General features: G+C 40.4%; 1 long non-coding RNA gene across 1 annotated transcript in view; it reads right to left on the bottom strand.

Annotated features, from left to right (window-relative positions):
- Positions 1–18331, bottom strand: part of LOC309644669 — a 546086-nt gene extending 527755 nt beyond the window's left edge. The window contains exon 1 of the long non-coding RNA XR_014254546.1: positions 1–18331. This exon is cut by the window's left edge and continues 10821 nt beyond it. This is a non-coding gene — a long non-coding RNA (uncharacterized lncRNA).

Genomic DNA, 18331 nt, shown 5'->3' with positions numbered 1-18331 from the left:
CCTCTAATTTTTTATTTTTGAAAGATAGGAGATTTCATGTGTGACTTGATTTTTCCAAATAAAGATATTAACTTTTTACTGAACATAAAAAATGATAAGAGATTTCTTATGCCCTGTGCTGCTGGAGTAACCCAAACTAATGGAACCCCTTGAGGCAAACAAAGCAACCAGAACTCAAGAGAATCCACTTGCATGAGAGGCCTCAGATGGTGGTTTAGATCTAAAAAGTGGTGGCATCTTTAAGACAACATATTGCTTGGGAAGGGCATCTGGTTTGGTCAGCCTGATGTAGGGTGAGATGCATTGTTAGCTCTTGGATGAGGTCTGTGACCCATGTCAACATTAGGAACGAAATCCCAGGTTGGTGGTGCAACTTTTGAGACCTCCTATGTTATAGTAATTTCCAAATGGTTTAGTAAAGTTGAAAAAAAAAAAGAGAGAGAGATGAGAGAGAAACAAAAGATTCTTTTTCCCTCTGAGTAATGAGACTCTTGGATGAAAGGCTTCGTTTCTCTCCTCATCTTCCACTTCCTGCAGGGGAGGGGAACTCTGTAATCTGGGTAGTAGGTTGGCATTTCTAATTTGACCCCAGTCTCCTCCTGTGTGTATGAGATGTTGACAAACTACCGAAGAGTCTTGCTTGAATGATGAGCTGCAGATATCAGCTTGAGTTGAATAATAACAAGAACTGGCATATGACTCCCACTTCATTGAATTCCCTTTTTTCTCTTGCCAGTAGACATGACAGCCCAGGATAAGGTGACTAGGAGATCATGAGGGCAAATGTGACAGAAATCAGAAGGCTATCTTAAGCCTGCCAGCTGGGACAGGAGCCTTCCATTGCAGGGTAGAAAGGAAATGGGACCACCACACAACCTTATGGAGCAGTATTCACTTCTCCAGATGCAAAGAGAGGAGTCATAGTTACCTTGCATACATTCTGATAACATCCCTTGGGCTAGCGGTAAGGGTAACTCACAACAGATAAACTCTGCTTTTGCTCTGGCATTGTCTCCTTTATCTGCAACATGGGGGTGTTGAGTGATGCCACAGGCAGCTGGAAGGGCTCATTTATTTGACCTAATTATTCCCACTGTAGACCTGACTCATCATAACGGGCTCTTCTTCAAAGGAAATGAGAGCCATATTGTCTCCTTGGCAGCAATGGAAAACAAATGCTATCCACAGAATGGCTGTTAGATTGAAAAAAGGTGCAACTCACTTTTGGGGCCAGCCGATATTTAATGATGTTACCAAGAATAGAGGACTGGAAAGAGAGTAGTGTCAACTTCTGACATTCTAGCTTTCTAAAAATGTTCTTAATAAAATTAACTTGCCCTTGGATGCCATGGACAAAAGTAACCACATACTCAGAACCAAGGGAAAGATGGAAACCTTGGTTGGGGCATTTTCAGTAATAATTGGCTAACTCCCTATGGATACACTGGGGGACTTTCCACATGGGTACCTTATTATTTCTTGGTCCTCTTAGATGCTCTATTGAAGAACTGAAGTTGTTTCTTCTTTAAGGGATAGGGAAATGGAGAAAGAGAGTTGAAATGACTCTCCTATTACCCTTAGGCAAATCAAACACAGAATGGGAACAGCCTGCCACATTCCCTCTGTGAAGCCTTGGAATGGACCACATTAGCTCAGTGATGCATTTCTGAATGTTGAAACTTCATCTTAGATAATCACAAATAGTCCGTATTGAAACGCAGGTGCACTGAAAATAATCATTTCAATGTTCCCTGGTTCCACCTTCCTGTTTCATAATTCTGGTTGAGAATGTCACAACCCTAAGAATTTGGGAAAGATACAAGCTTGGCTGATCCCTGAGGCATAGTCTGGCCCTCTGCCTTTTGTTCAGCAATTCCTGAAGCACTGGACTGCAAAGATGCCCTGTTGACAACATCTTTCAAAAGTCAGCCCGTTGTTGATGGAGTGGAACCTCCCAGAACACGGTGTTTGATCTCAGCCTGGACCCTCCCTGGGAGAAGGAGAGGGAATCCCACAAGCTATTTGTAAAGAAGATCCTGTTGTTCCATCAAGTCCTCTGACACCGTAGCAATCTGTGCATACAGTTGCAGTTGGCATTCTGACACGTGCACGATGTTTTCATCTCTTTCCTGGAGTTGAGGCCAAAGCCTGAGGTTCCTTTTGACACAACTCTGAAAAAACTCTGGCTTTGTGCTCTCCGGCGCTCTGCAATAACATACCAGCTCTGCGGTGCGGCCAATGTTTACTTAATTGGTGGGAGGACTTTTTAATGTCAAAAGGAAAACATTTCTTCTGCATTCCACACAGGTAAGATGTGGTTTGCTGTTCTACAGGGGTGAGATTTGGGGTGAGGAGGGGATGGAGAAAAGAAAAACAATCCCATTTTTTTTTTTCTTTAGGGCTAAAGTGATGGGTGAGAGTGGATGGACAAGAAAGCGAATCAAGTGATGGGGGATGACGAAAGATCAACAGACGTTGTTTGAAAGAGTCAGAGCTATGACTGAACATATGCTGCCTTTGCAGATAGTTCCCAAAATAGATGATTAGTAGTGAGAAGCAACTGGTTTCTTATGCTTATCAGAGGGTCAGTTAATATCATTTCCAACTGTTGGGATAAGATACAGGGTAGGCCATATATCTAAAAGAAAGTGATGACTAACTTCATGGTGCATTGGATTAGATTTCACAGAACTCTTTACTGGCCAGACAAAGTTGTGAGCTAAGTAAGAGGAATTTACCACAGGATAAAAGGGGCTGGTACCTTGTAGTGGTCCTTTCAGAAATTCTGTATTTTAATTAGTGCTAATCTACCAGCAATGGAAGAGTCATCAAGAAATCAGGGCCAGTGAGTGCAAGGATGGGCAAAGGGGACATACTGCCAACCAACTAAGCAAAGGGGCAGGCTCCCATTGGGAAAGTTAGTGCTCTACCTTCTCCAAAGACCCCTGGGTGGGTGACTGCCAGACCAGAGATTTCTTGAACCTCTAATATTACCTGGAAAAGTGAAGAGGCTGAGTGTGTCCTGTTTTCAGGGGAAGAACAACCTTGCTCTAGGTTGTGTTGCTAAATATTTATACATTTTTACAGCTTGGATTTATTTTGACTGTGGTCATTCATGAAGGATGTCTTAGTTTGTCCATTTCCTCCAAACAGAATCTGCCAAGGACTTTCCCTAGGATCTGCTTACTTATTACAGGAACCAAGAGAGTCCCAGCAGGACAGAGGCATGTGGATGGCTGAGAACAGCACTGGAGGTAAAAGTATGCTAACAAGAGACCCCAAGATGTAACAAATGTACCAGTTTGACTTCTTTTCTGGATGTACATAGTGCCTTCACTTCCCTTTAAAAGGAGGGTAATGCTAGAGTTTCTTGAAGTGCTCACAAGTCCTTGAAATAGACCGCAGGGATTTGCAGTGATCTATGTAGGCTGGACATGCTTCAAGTGGAAGGTTGATGACTGAATTTTAGTCCCTAGGGCTAACATTCCATTTTACAGATTATGGTATCCAGCTTTCAAGTTCAAGCTGAGCTCTGAATAGCTGTTAGGTCTTTGATGCTCATATACCCAGAGCTTGATTTTCAGTTGACTGCTGATTGCAGAGCCCTGCACCATACACTCTGGGAGTGATATAGGATGTCGTAGCCCTGGTCTCCTCCTTCAGCACAAATGTGCAAAAGCCCAGTTGGTGAGGGTGAGCATGTGTAGGGGGACAGGTTGATTTGTTCCTTTTTAATGTAGTTTTCTTTTTTTTTCAGATGGAGTGAAACAATTACATGCAATTATTAGTACATTCTATAAACATTTCTGGTCATCTGTGTTGGGCTGAGATTCAGAGTTAGATAAGACACAGACCAGCCATGAAGGAATTTATATTTGGTTTACATTTCTCTCCCCTCAATAGGCTCAGCCTGGGAAGCACAGCAGAATTCTCATTTACCTTCCGATCTCTGCCATCTAGTGTAGAGCCTGGTCCAAAATGGGTGTTCAACACATGTTGAAATGATGTGTCAAGAGAAGTTTACCTTGATATTTTCCTTTCCTTTTCTCTCACCTCACATATACCAACTGACTGACTTCTTCCTCTCCAAATACCAGAGTGCTTTTTTCCCATTGGCTTCTTACAACTCCTGTGACGAGAAACAAACTTTCCCCCTTCATGGCAATGGTGACTTCCCAAAAGTATGTATTATGACCCACAAAGGCAGGCATTTTTTTGGTCCTTTTGTTCACTGCTGTATCCCTAGTACCAAAAATATTGTCTGGGATGTAGTAATTATATGTTGAATTATTTGTTCAATGAATGCATCAAATTGAAATCAGAGCCCAAAATCCTAACCTATTAGACAGATTAAGCTACGCTGCAGTAACAGACAAATCTGCAAATCTCAGTGGCTGAACACATATAGGTTTATTTCTCTTTTTCACAAAGTTGGCTGTGGGTCTTGAAGCTTTCCAGATCAGCTCCTTTCCCAGTGGCAACACAAGGATCCCGTCTGGCTGCATCCGGTAGCTATCTGGTGTGGAGCATGTTGCTCTTGGGTTGCGGTTGTAGGGGAAGAGAGGGTGGAAGGGCTGCACATTGACTTGATTTTGCCTGGAAATGGTGCATGTCACCTCTGTTCACAGTCTTTGGTTCCATGGCTGAGCCCATGAGTATTTGGTGAGCATGCCACACTAGAGATGGCATGTCAGGGCTTGCTAAATGATGCTGTAATACCCAGGAAAAGCAACTGTTGGCATCCCACCCTCACTCTTACCACTTCAGTGTCTGCAGGCCAACTTCCAAATGCCAACATCTGCATTTCTTGGTCTGAAGTCTATCTTGGGACCCCAGAGCTTTGTGTTAGCACCCTGCTTTGCCTCCAGCATAGAAGGTTCTCAGTGCCAGGAAACTATGTTATGTCAGGCTGAGCTTCAAAGTTGAATAAGACATATAGCAGCCATCAAGGAGTTTATACTGTTTAAATTTCTGTCTCCTCTACCACACTAAGCTTGTCCAAGGCAGTATCCGCTCAACCAATGACTGATGGGAGTTGGTGTATAAATACTTCGGATCCCTCACTACTCAGGTGACATAACCCTGAGATGCATTTTCTATGCTGGCTCCCGGAGACCCCAGCAGGATTAAGCTCCATTCGTCCTCAGTAGTGACTAGCTTGATAACAAACCTATTAATGGCTGTCTTCTCTTCCTTTCCCCATTTTACTTCCCTACACTGTTGGCAGTGTTTCTTGGGATTCCCTTTCCAAGAAACTGTTTGCACTTGAATTCGCATCTTAGGATCTTCAAAAGGGGAGCTCCAAACTAAAATAGAAAGTTACCTAAACAGTTCTCATTCTATGTGTGTGTGGGGGAGGGGAGAACATCATACAGATTTGGGAGGGGGCATAAGAGAGACCTCTTCTACTGTCTCCATTTGTAGAACTGTTTCCTTAGTGGGAATGAAGGAAGAGAAAAGAACACAAGTGAGCCGAGAGGAGACTCCTTGAGGTGCCAGAAAGCCCTTCTCCTATACCATGTTGGTAAAGACATAAAGCCTGGACCTTGTTATGAAAGTACTGGCTCCCCGAAGTCCCAAAGGCTTTCTAAGGTGGGTCAACTACTGCGCAGTCAACATAAAAGTTGGGGTGACACATTTCTAAGCACCTTGGTGGGATTCCAGAAGTGTATTTGGACAGGTTGACAAGCAGTCGTGGCCCCTCATTGCTGTAACACAGGTCTCGGAGTCCGGGCTGGACCAAGTCCTGAAGTGGGAACACTGGGCTTTGATGGTTCTTCACCTCTCCTTTCAGCGTCTTCTGCTCCTTTTTGGTGATCTTCTATGCACCAGGGTCAAATAATGCTAAAATGATCTTATAACTTATCATCCCAATCAGGGCATTTCTTTTATTACCTCCCCTGTATACCAATGAGAAAAATAAGAATTCACGTAAGCACACCAAAGTCACTCAGCTGGTGGTGTTGCCAGGATTTAAAGTGGTGCTTTCTTACTGTACCACTCCTGTCTCTTATTGACTCTGCAAGAAGCTTCATGGCAGAGGGGAAGGGGCTGGGGCTCTGGCATGAGAGTCAGGGCATCCAGGAACACTCTCAGGTTTGGTGCTTATGCATCAGGGAATTTTGGCAAGTCCTTTGGCTTCTGTGGTGCCAGTATCAGTACCTATAAAGGAGAAGCTTAGGACTAGATAAAAATAACAATAACAGTAGCAGCCACAATTTCCTGTATACTTAGTGGCTCTGTTAAGTGGCTTAAGACTGTTAAGAACATGGATTCTGGAGCCAGAAGCCTCGGTTCAAATCCCAACTCCACCACTTACTAGCATGAGATGTAGGATAAGTCACTCATAAATTTCCTTAACAGCCTGATGACAGTACAATTGTCATACAGTAAAATGTACATACAGTACAACTGTCATACAATAAACTGTGCATATTTAATGTGTATAATTTTTAAGGTTTAATAATTAATTTTTAAAGTTTAATAGTTTCATCTTTAAAATGTATTATATATATATTTTTCAAGTTCTTTTCCATTATAGGTTATTACAAGATACTGAATATATTTCCCTGTGCTATACAGTAGGTCCTTGTTGTTTATATATTTTATATACAGTAGTGTGTAATTGTTCATTTTGATATGTGTATATAGCCATGAAACCATGAAACTATCACCACAATCAAGATAATGTACCTATACACCCCCCACCTTCCAATTTCTGCATGTCCCTTCCTAATAATCTCCTTACCACCCTTCCCTGTCTCCTATCCTCTGCTCCACTCCACAAGCAACCACTGATGTTTCTTCCACTATAGATTAATTTGCATTTTCTAGAGATTTATACAAATGAACTTTTGCAGTAGGTATGCTTTTTGGTTTGACTTCTTTCACTCTGCATAATTCTTTTGAGATTCTTTCTGTGTTGTATCAATAGTTCATGTCTTTTAAAAAAAATTTTATTGGAGTATAGTTAATTTACAATGTTGTGTTAGTTTCAAGTATACAGCAAAGTGAATCAGTTATACATATACATATATCCACTCTTTTTTAGATTCTTTTCCCATACAGGCCATTACAGAGTATTGAGTAGAGTTCCCTGTGCTATACAGTAGGTCCTTATTAGTTATCTATTTTATATATAGCAGTGTGTATATGTCAATCCTAATTCCCAATTTATCCCTCTCCCTGCTTACCTCCTGGTAACCATAAGTATAATTAATTTTTTGGCTCATGACTAATGAGGATGAGCATCTTTTAATGTGCATATTTGCCATCATATATCTTCTTAGATAAAGTGTCTGTTGAAATATTTTGTTCATTACAAAAATTTGTTTTTGAGAGTTCTTTATGAGAGTTCTTTATGTCCTAAATAATTCGTTCCTTATTAGATATATGATAGTAAATATTTTCTCCATTTCTGTGGCTTATATTTTCATTCTTTGTCAGTGTATTTCACAGAAAAAAGTTTAAAATTTTGATAAAATCTGATTTATCAATTTGTTCTTTCAGGTGTAATCCAAAGTCAGGTTTTCTCCTATGTTTTCTTCTAGAAGTTCTAGAGTTTTAGGTTTACCCAGTGTATGATCCATTTTGAGTCAGTGTGGATCAAAGTTCAATTCTGTAGCATATAAATAGTCAACTGGTCCAACACCATTTGTTGAAAAGACTACTTTTTCTGCACTAGATTGCTTTTGCACTTTTGTCAAAAATCAGTTGTCCACGTATAGATTGGTCTGCTTCTGGACTTTCTAGTCCGTTTCATCAATTTTTTTGGTTTATATTTACATCAATATCACATTGTTCTATAGGTTTATAATAAATTTTGAACTAAGGTAGTGTTAGTACTCCCATTTTGTTCTTTTTTGAAGTCATTTTGGCTCTTCTAGGCCCTTTGCACTGCTATATGCATTTAAGAGTCAGTCTGACAGTTTCTACAAGAAAGCCTGCTGAGATTTTGATTAAATTTTTGTTGATTCTATAGATTATTTTCAGGAGAATTGACATCTTAACAATATTGAGTCTTCTGATCCATGATCACGCAAACTGGGACACAATGAATAATTATGCTGGGACAGCCAGCATAAACTAGGGCTGTTCTGGGCAGCCTGGGAAGTGTGGTCATCCTATCTCGTGCCCTCTCATCACCCCATAAGATGACATCTCACTGGTGGCATGGTTCCCAGAACTCTCATCTACTCCTGTCAACTTCAAAATGTATTATGCTTCCAGTAGTATTAAGTACATTCCTGGCACAAATATATCAATAAATAAAGTCCTAAAATCTCAGTATCCCATTGACCATTTTTCCTGTATGACAGGAGTGACAATGGGCTAGCCTGATAAATCAATCCCTAGTAAGAATTACATAGCAAATATATTATTCTATTAACTTACTCATTCTCATCACTTATGATTGTATTCTATTTGCATATTCTTTAAATTTTAAGGGCTAATTTTGAAAGTAGGTGTTTGAAGAAGGAAAGTCTTTTAAATAGTTTTTAAATGTCCATCCCACTGAATTAAATTAAATAACACATGTAAAATACCCAGTACTATTTCTGGTGCATCCTAAGGTCTCTGTAAATCCCTATCTCTTGGAGCATATCAGAGCCCTGGAGAGTCCCTGCATCCGATCAGGAAGGGCTTTCCTCAGGAGGGAGAGGAAGATGTGAACCCTGGTCCTCCTGTATTCTTCTGGGTGGATCAAAAGCAAAGCTCATCTAAAGCTGGCTAAATAAAACTCAAAATATATCGTAGCAAAAAATCTGGATGAGTTCTTCTCGGTATCAGTGCCAGCAATCTTTCAAGACACTTGGGGACATGACCTTTATTGCTTTTTGCTGTCATACACTCAAGGGTCAGGGCTTGGGTAGAGTAAGGAAGGAGGTGGTAACTTTGAAGCCTGAAGCTATTTTTGTGAGCAGGAAGCGAAGTATCAAGGATGTTATTCCAGAATTTTCTCTCTTCCTAATTCTGTATCATCATGGCTTCCTGTGCTATGCTTCTTCTCTGGGAGGCTCTGAATCCATTCAGGTGGTCAAGATGATTAGCTCAGCTGGTTAAGCTATGGGGCTAAGGAAATCAAGGTCATAGGTTCAGTCTCCATATGAGCCAATTAACTCTGGACATAAAGAAATCTGTCCAAGTCCTCAGATCGCCTCACTGACTCTCACTAGCTGCTTTGAAAATATGTGTTGTGCAGGGCCTGGAACAAGGATAGCTAAATAACAGGCCTATCTCCAGTCCTGGAGAATTCCCCTTAGAGGAGGCCCTCCAGACGTTAGAAACCTCTCATTAGATTCTGGAACTGTTCATTAATCTGGCAGCACGTCACTTCAAGGCCTGGTGTTTATCTTGAAGTAATTTATGAGTGGCTGAGGATTTTGCATTTTTGTAAAAATTGATTGTTGATAGTGTACCAGTCTACTTGAATAAATGATTCCTTGCTTCAGTATGCTGGAATGCAGAATCAACAGAATAAGACTTGAGGAGGGGGCCACAGGCCAGCAAGTTGGGGTTTCAGAGATTGAGTTATTCATTTAAAAACTTCCATGCTGTGCCTTCCATGGGCCAGGCACTGTTTTTGATACTGGGGTTATAAGTACCCATTATTTCCACAATGTTTTCTTAAAATTTTATTGAAGTATATTTGATTTGCAATGTTGCATTTATTTCTGTTGTACAGCAAAGTGATTCAGTTATACATGTACTTTTTCACATTCTTTTCCATTATGGTTTATGACAGTATATTGATTATAGTTCCCTGTATTTCCACAATGCTTTAATGCTTCTTCCATGCTAGGCATTGCACTGGACCCTAAGGGTGCAACAGAGAATGAGACACAATCTGTGTTCTCAAGATGATCTGGGTTTAGGGCAAGGGGTCTTAAACTTTGTGCCATGGACTCCTTTGGCAGTCTGGGGAAGCCTATGGAAACTTCAGAGGAACAATTTTAGAGGCATAAGATAAAGCACATGAGATTACAAAGGAAACCAGTTATAAAACAATACTGTGGTCAAAATATTAAATAAATATACCAGTGCTAAGTATTGAACATGTAGCTAAAGCTGAAAGCTCAGCCTCTCTGTACACCGGTGCCGAATCGAATCTCTGAGACAGAGTTTTGGGTGAAGTAGAAAAGAATAGCTTTATTGTTTTGCCAGGCAAAGGGGGACATAGTGGGCTCCTGCCTTCAAAAACTATGTGTCCCAAGCCAGGAAGATTTGATGAAGAGTTTTACAGCAATAGTTCAAGGGCAGGGTTGCTGACAAGGTTACGGTGTGTGCAAGGTTTACACTCCTTTAATCTCATCTCAGGAAAACTTCTTGATGAGTTTCTCTGGTTCCTTTAGTCTGGCCTCAGGTAGTCTTCTCTGGTATGGAGAATGCTGACATCTTCCATTTTTTGGGTTTTGATTCTATAAAAGGGTTTAAAGACATTGTTATGTGTGTCCCTTGAGGTGGAACCAGGACCCTGCCCCAAGGCTATACTATTGTTTCTTGGCTATTCCTCCCTTGACTCTGCATACCTTCCCTTCCCAGATTAGCAACTGTTTGAACCTGCCCTTTGGAACTCAGAGAAGGTCATGAGGGCTGAACAGAAAGGCTTCCCATGCCCAGGAGCCCCTACAGGGTCCTGCTCGGTTTCATAATCGTGGTCCATGCCTGCTCACAGCTCCTTCTCAGGGACACTGGCCCCATCTCATCTCCTGCTGCTGAGGGGTCCTAGCCTGCCATGCTTGGATCTGTGTGTCTTTATTCTCCCAGGCACAGCGGAGTAAAGATAGGCAAGCACCGACCTGAAGGCTGCTGTTCCATCTTGTGTAACTAAGATGCTCTTACAAAAGAGTGGTCTCAGTTATCACGTCATCCTTAGGAACGTGTAACTGGGAAGGAGGACACATCTTGGATATGGCAGGGAACTGAAGATGAAAAAATGCAAACAGTGGGCTCTGGTGCAGAGCTGTAGTCTTGCGATGTCAAGAGCCAGGTGAGGCTGTGAGGAAGCTGAATCAATGAATAGGCAGAGTGACCAAGAGAGAGAAGAGAGTTTATAAGTCGCTTGTAGTGGGAGGAGAGGTAGATGAACACACAGAGAAGCAGAAAAAGCAGAGTAGCTGAATGGGGTCAAAGGCAGAGGCTTAGAATGCAAATCTAGAAATCATTTTGCTGAGATCCCTAGAATTGCTTTGGACTTAGAACAATCCTTCCTTTCTGTCTCCACTTCAGTTTTTCCCACAGGACCTGGTTGTTCATCTTTTCCTGAATTGTACTGAAACCTAGCTTCTTGGCTGACAGTCCCTTTTTCTTTATTACTGTGCACATTCTGACCATAAACCTTCATTTCCTGAGGCAACTAGAGTGGATCTCTGTTCCTGGTGATTTAGAGAGTCAAATGCAAACATGACAGGAAGGGGGTGATACCCCAGAGGAAAAGGACGGTGGGACATCTGACTGCCTCAAGCAGTAGATGTGGACAGGGAGTGCCTCCCAGCACCCTTCGAAACTGATTTTTGGATTTGTCAAAAATTATTCAGTTAGTTCCAAATTTTGGCAGAAAAATTTCATGGTTCATTAAAATATTGCTTCTTTTTCATGTTGGTGATATTTTAATTCCATTAAACTATGTGCTATTTGTACTCACAAAAGTAAAGAGGAAAAGTCTGTGTTAGTAAAAAAAATTTAAGGTCACTAAACGTGGTATTTAATAATGAAATCTCATTTACATCTATGTCACTTGGTAATTGGTAGTAATACGAGAAAAGTAAAAAATGATCTTAAAATCTGAAGTTGCACATGGATCACTTAGTAGAAAAGAAAGGGCAGACCATCTTAGATATGAAGGAAGAGGGTTTGTGGGTCAAATAGGGATTCGTTCATTTAGCTACTGAGTGCCTCTTATGTGTCATGCAAAAGCTAGACAGATTCTCCTGGAGGAACTTGCCTTCCAGAGGAGGAAGATAAACAATACATAAAAATAAACAAATAATTAGATAAAAATGCATTGTGAAATGTGCTAAGAAGGATATAAAAGAAGACTTGATAAGTGAGCAACTAGGTGGGTAGGGGCTACTTTAGATAAGATGGGTAAGGAAAATCCACCTCTGTAAGGAGGTGACATTTGAGCTGAGACATTTTTTAAAATTAATTTTTATTGGAGTATAGTTGATTTACAATGTTGTGTTAGTTTCTGCTGTACAGCAAAGTGAATCAGTTATATGTATATATATATATATCCCCTCTTTTTTGGATTTCCTTTCCATTTAGGTCACCACAGAGCATTGAGTAGAGTTCCCTGTGCTATACAGTAGGTTCTCATTAGTTATCTGTTTTTTACATAGTAGTGTACAAATGTCAATAGCAATCTCCCAATTCATCCCCCTCCCCACTTCCCCCCTTGGTATCCATAAGTTTGCTCTCTACATCTGTGTCTCTATTTCTGCTTTGCAAATAGAATCTAGAAAAATGGTACAGATGAGCTGTGACTTGAAACATGAGATAAGCCAGCCCTGGATGCCACCAGAGGAAGTGCATTCCAGCCAGAAAGAAACAGAAGAGAACCTGAGAGAGGCCTTTGTGACAGGAGCTTAGGGAGGCGGTGGGGGAGGGAGAATAGCATGAGTAAGGCTGGAGGTAAGCAAGGACTGTTTGCTTAACTACAATTCATCAAATGCCTTCAATGGACCAGGCTCTGTGCTCTGCCCCCAGGGATATAGCAGTGAGCAAAATAGACAAAACACTCTGCCACCAGGGAGCTTACACTCTAGAGTGAACCAGGTCATAATATGACTTATTTGTCATAATAAATGGTTTAGACTTTAGTCTAAAAGCAATGGGGAGCCTTTGACATGCTCAAAGCTGGGGATTTGAGCATTTTAGAAATCACAACTGACAGCAGTGTGGAGAAGGGTTGGGAAAGGGCAGTCTAGAAACAAGGAGACTATAAAGAGATCGGTGCCAGAAAAGAAGATGCTGTTCTGAATTGAGATAGTGCAGTAGGTTGGAAATAAATGGAGAGATTCCAGAGATATTAAGAAGGTACAATGATCAGGTCATGGACAAGTGAAAGATCTAGAAGGACACAGATATGTATGGTCAGGTTTCTGACTTCAAGAATTGGGTGGATCTCCAATGTTCACAGCAGCACTATTCACAATAGTCAAGACATGAAAGCAACCTAAGTGTCCAACTACAGATGAATGGATAAAGAAGATTATATATATATATATATATATATATATATAATGGAATATTACTCAGCCATTAAAAAGAATGAAATAATGTCATTTGCAGCAACATGGAGGGACCTAGAGATTATCATACTAAGTAAAGTCAGACAGGGAAAGACAAATATACGGTATCACTAATATGTGGAATCTAAAAAATAGTACAAATGAGCTTATTTATAAAACAGAAACAGACACACAGATATAAAAAACAAACTTATGGTTACCAAAGGGGAAGAGGGGGAGGGATAAATTAGGAGTATGGGATTAATAGATACACACTACTATATATAAAATAGATTAACAACAAGGATTTACTGTATAGCACAGGGAACTTATTCAGTATCTTGTAATAACCTATAATGGAAAAGAATCAAAAAAAGAAAAAAATATATATAACTGATTCACTTTGCTGTACATCTGAAACTAACACAATATTGTAAATCAACTATATTTCAATAAAAAAAGAACTGGGTGGATCTTCGTGTCATTTATTTTTTTGGGCAAGACAAGAGAAAGAACATATTTTTTTGGTGGAAAAATTAAATTGTATCATTCTTGTCCTTGATGAAATTTCTACTTTGATGAGGAGACAAACATGCAAATAAAACCACTTTATCAACCAATGTACCAGTCACAATAAGCTAAATTAAGCGGTACTAACAAACCACCACCAGAATAGTGGTTTAACACAGCAAAGATTTATTTTTCTATCAAGCTACATGTCCAAAGCAGACAGGGTGGTGGTGGAGTGGGGGAAGCGGGCAGCTCTTCTCATTGTAGTCAGTAGACTGAGGCCAACATAAGTCCCATCTTGACACATGCTTCTACCCACCAAGACACGGTAAAAAAAAAAAGAAGAGAGGCATAGTGACGCTGCCTCTTACAACTCCTGTCTGGAAATGATTTGTGCCACTGCTGCCCACATTTTGTTGGCCAAGTCACTGAGTTTCACTTAACTTCAAGAAACTGAGGAAGTGCAATCATACCGTGTGCTGGGAAGGAAGAAGACTATTTGGCCATTTATTGCATCCTATCAGGTGGTGCACAATATCAATTTGTCTTTTACCGATGACAGTCATTTTGATAACTCGATTAAAGTGGTGTCTGCCAGACTCCTTCACTATAAACTTTTTTCCCCTTGTAATTTATATATATATTATAGGGAGTTACTTTGAAACTATGTAAACATCCCATTCTTCATTAAACTTTAAATTTATTCATTCATTTACGTATTTATATCTGAATGGACCCGTGGTTTCTCATTTATTCAATGGGTTATCATTTGTTGCTATCATTATTTATTTTGACACTCAAATTGTCCTAGATTGGGCCAGTGGTAACCCCTTCAATCTGGCTTCTTTGTCCATTTGTCACGTCTCCAGCCTTCTTTGAGTCTTTCCTAGCCTCTGGCTCTAGCCAGGCTCATCTTATACTTTCCTTGTTCCAGCTCTAGCCTTGGAATCAGCCACTTTTCCTAGGAGCTCTGATTGTTTTTGGTGGAGAATGGTATTTAGAAGATCAGAGTGTTTGGAGTTATCTTTGCTTTAAAGGTGTTGCTGCTCCCAGGCCCTCTCTGTGGACAGAGCTACAGGATATATGTTGACATGTTCATATACACATACACCGCCACACACACACGCACGCATACACACATTTACATCTATACTTGTATCTTTGTCTATCTATTATGTATAATGAAAACCATGAGTTTACTTTATATCTCCAATTCCAGTTCAACACCACAGAGTATATTCTGGTTTTCTCTCTTTCCATATTTATAAATCCTTTCTCCTGCATTGAGAGAATTGGCTCTCATATCCTAATATGCTTACTTATTTCATCAGTTCTGTCCTGCTACCTCTCCCACCCCCTCCCCCATGTGGGTGCCCTACCCACTCTGCTTGGCCGCCAACACTCCATTCCAATCTCCCTTCCTCACCTTCAAGCAGGTTAACAGGACCATTGCATCAAAGACGTTTGCACGGTCCTATTCCTATATCCTACCAGGAATCTGTTTGGGGCCCATTTTTACAGGCATGTGTGATAATGAGAAGGAATTGCAGCCAGCTAAGAATTAGAAACCCAAGTCTTCTGATTCTCCATTCTTTTTTTCTCTAAAGCCCATGGCATCAACAGCAATGAATGGAATCCATGGACGATTTCTCTGGCTTCTCTTTCTCAGTTTTATTCCTAAATGGATTTATTTTGGAAAGTAAATGAAAGTCCATTTACCTAATTCAGAATTACCTAAAGGTGAAAAAAATGTTATTTTTTCAGCAGTTCAGAGATTTTTCAAATGCTTTTTTGTCTTTGAATTACTCAAAAGCAGCTTTGTTTGGAAATATCAAACTTGGCATTTCTGGTACATAACCCTGAGTAAGGAATGTGTGCTTTGCCTTGTTGGAAGAAATTTGGTTTTGAAATAACAAAATTATGGATGTTTAAAAATACTGCACTGAGCAGACACTGTGGGTTATTTTCCTTTGCCTTTAAAACATGCTCTATATTGTGAAGCTGATAACTTTCATGGGTGGGGGAGTTTAATAGCGTGTACTTAACTGATGCAAATGTGAGATCATTTTATAAGCCACATGGGAATGTAGCTGAGTTGTCTTTTCCATTTTTACTTGGGAAACTCACATGATCTCCAAATAACTTAGAATCCTTGGCCATAGTCCCTGTGTACATATCAGGTGCTCAATAATTGTTGGGATGATGTGAATTGAACATGCTTGTTCTCATTTGGCTACAAAATTTCCCTCCAGCTCTGAGTACCTAATTATGCTCAAGGACAGGCAAATTAGGGTCCACAGACCAAATCCAGCTGGCTGCCAGCTTTTTTATGGCCTGTGGACCGAGAATGGTTTTCACATATTTAATTTGTTGAATAAAAATCAAAAGACTAACATTTTATGACATGTGAAAATTATATGAAATTGAAATTTCAGTGTTCACCAATAAAGTTTTATCAGAACATAGTCATGCCCACTGATTTACATACTATCTAAGAGAGCTTTCACATCACAGTGACAGAGTTGAGTAGTTGCAACAGAGACCCTATGACCTGCAAAGCCTAAAATATTTACTATCTGGCTCTTTATAGAAAAAGTTTGTGGACCCCTAATCTAGAAGATAAATACATGTTGTCTGTTCATTTTTAAGATTACCTGCTATGAAATTTAAAGTCAAAGTGAAACAGGAGGGAAGGGGGCAGGGCACAACCCTTTAAAAGAATTGCATAGCTATAGGACATGACAAAAACTGGTTAGAACCAACTAGGCCCAGGATGGAGGAAGATTTGACTTCCAATAGACCTTGAGCCTCATTATATGCCATTGTCACACATCAGCATGCTAAATGCCACACCCACAGGCACCATGACTCTTCAGAGACTAACCATAAAAGGCCATAAATTGGTGGTGGCCCAATTCCTGGAAATCCCCACCCCTTTCCTGAAATAATTGAAATAATCCTCCCACTTATTAGCCTATGAAATTATCCAGCTCATAAAATCTATCCACACCACATTCCGGGGCCTCTCACCTTCTGAGATGGCCCACACTCTGTCTGTGGGGTGTGTTTCTCTCTAAATGAATCCACTTCTTACCTATCACTTTGTCTCTCACTGAATTCCTTCTGTGATGAGACATCTAGAACCTGAGCTTCATGAAGTCTTGAGACAAGGTGTGTGATCTCAATTAAAAGACCATGGGTTCAAGTCCCAATCTGAGGTGCACAGTTTCAAAAGCTTCCTTTTAACTTTCTACCCATCATACTTCTGGTCTGCCTCCTCACTGATCTTCGATTGGATTCCAACTTAATTTCATTAACAAAAATTATTGGAAAAGAATAAAAGTATAAAACACAAAGTCAAATATAAAATTTTTTTTGATTCTGTTCTCTTGTTAATTGTCTGCACTACTAATTCCATATTAGGTGAGTAATAAAGACAATTATGAGTAAAGAGACTTGAATGATACCGCCTATTTTATACATCACTGGGTTTGCTTCTAGTTGCTGTGTTAATTTTGCTTTCTCAAGCTGTTCATAAGCTCTGTGAAGATAGAGACTAGCTTTTTTGCTTCTTTTGGATTTCATGCACATGGTATGGAAACCAGAACTGATAATCATGACTATCTAATGGCACTGCCCTGCATCTGAGCCCCTGAATGTTATTGGAAATAATCACATATCTGTGATGATGACAGATCTCAAAAAGATACTCCTCTCTGCCTCATCATCCTACCAACCATCCCTAGTAAGTTCACTTTTCCATTCTCATCCTCCTGGCTAGCTCATCTCCTACTTCACAGAGAATATAGAGGGAACCAGATGAGAATTACTCCAATTCTACCCATGTTCCTGCGTCTTTAGCTACATGGTGGTATAGATTGTCACGTAAGACTATGTCTCTTACTACAGGTAATAGTCCTTCCATGTACTCCTGGATCCCATTCCTCCAGCCTTTGAAAGGACTTGGCTCCTCATTCACCCCTTCCTTGTCTCCACCACCAGTTGTCCTTCTCTTCTGCATCATTCCAGTCAGCACATAAGCTAGTCTTAATAAGATCCATCTTTTAAAATCTTGCCCCCCCCCATTTCCTGGCACCTCTTCTAAGTACTCTTAAAGGCATCTCTTGAGATCATCATGCATACTTGGTGTCTGCACCTTTCTCACTCGTTGTCTAGACCTGCCATCTGCCTATTCTCCCCTCAACCCATTCTAAACAGGCTCTATTGACCACCATGCATGAAACTTGTCAAAGTCACAAGTGACTCCATCTGGAGAAATATAGTAGTTCATCATCCATTTGTACCTTACTTTGTTTATCATTAACACATGGTGTGGTTGTTTACTTTCTCTTGAAAACACTTCTTTTCCTAGCCTTCTGGGGCACCACACTCTTCCAGTTTTCCCCCCACATCACTGATGACTTCTCTGTCTCCTTGGATGACCCCCTGTATTAACCACGTCTTTTCAAATTCTGATGCTTTGGCACCCAGAGTCTTGTGGAGCTTGGAGGGACTGCCCCCCCCAGGGTTAGATAATGAACAACTCATCTCTGAGTGTGCCTTTCAAATGCAAACCAACCAATCCAAAG

The sequence above is a fragment of the Balaenoptera physalus genome, assembly GCF_965194825.1.
Source record: "Balaenoptera physalus genome assembly, chromosome: 1".
In the NCBI taxonomy this organism is placed as follows: Eukaryota; Metazoa; Chordata; class Mammalia; order Artiodactyla; family Balaenopteridae; genus Balaenoptera; species Balaenoptera physalus.
This window is presented reverse-complemented; position numbering and strand designations above follow the sequence as displayed.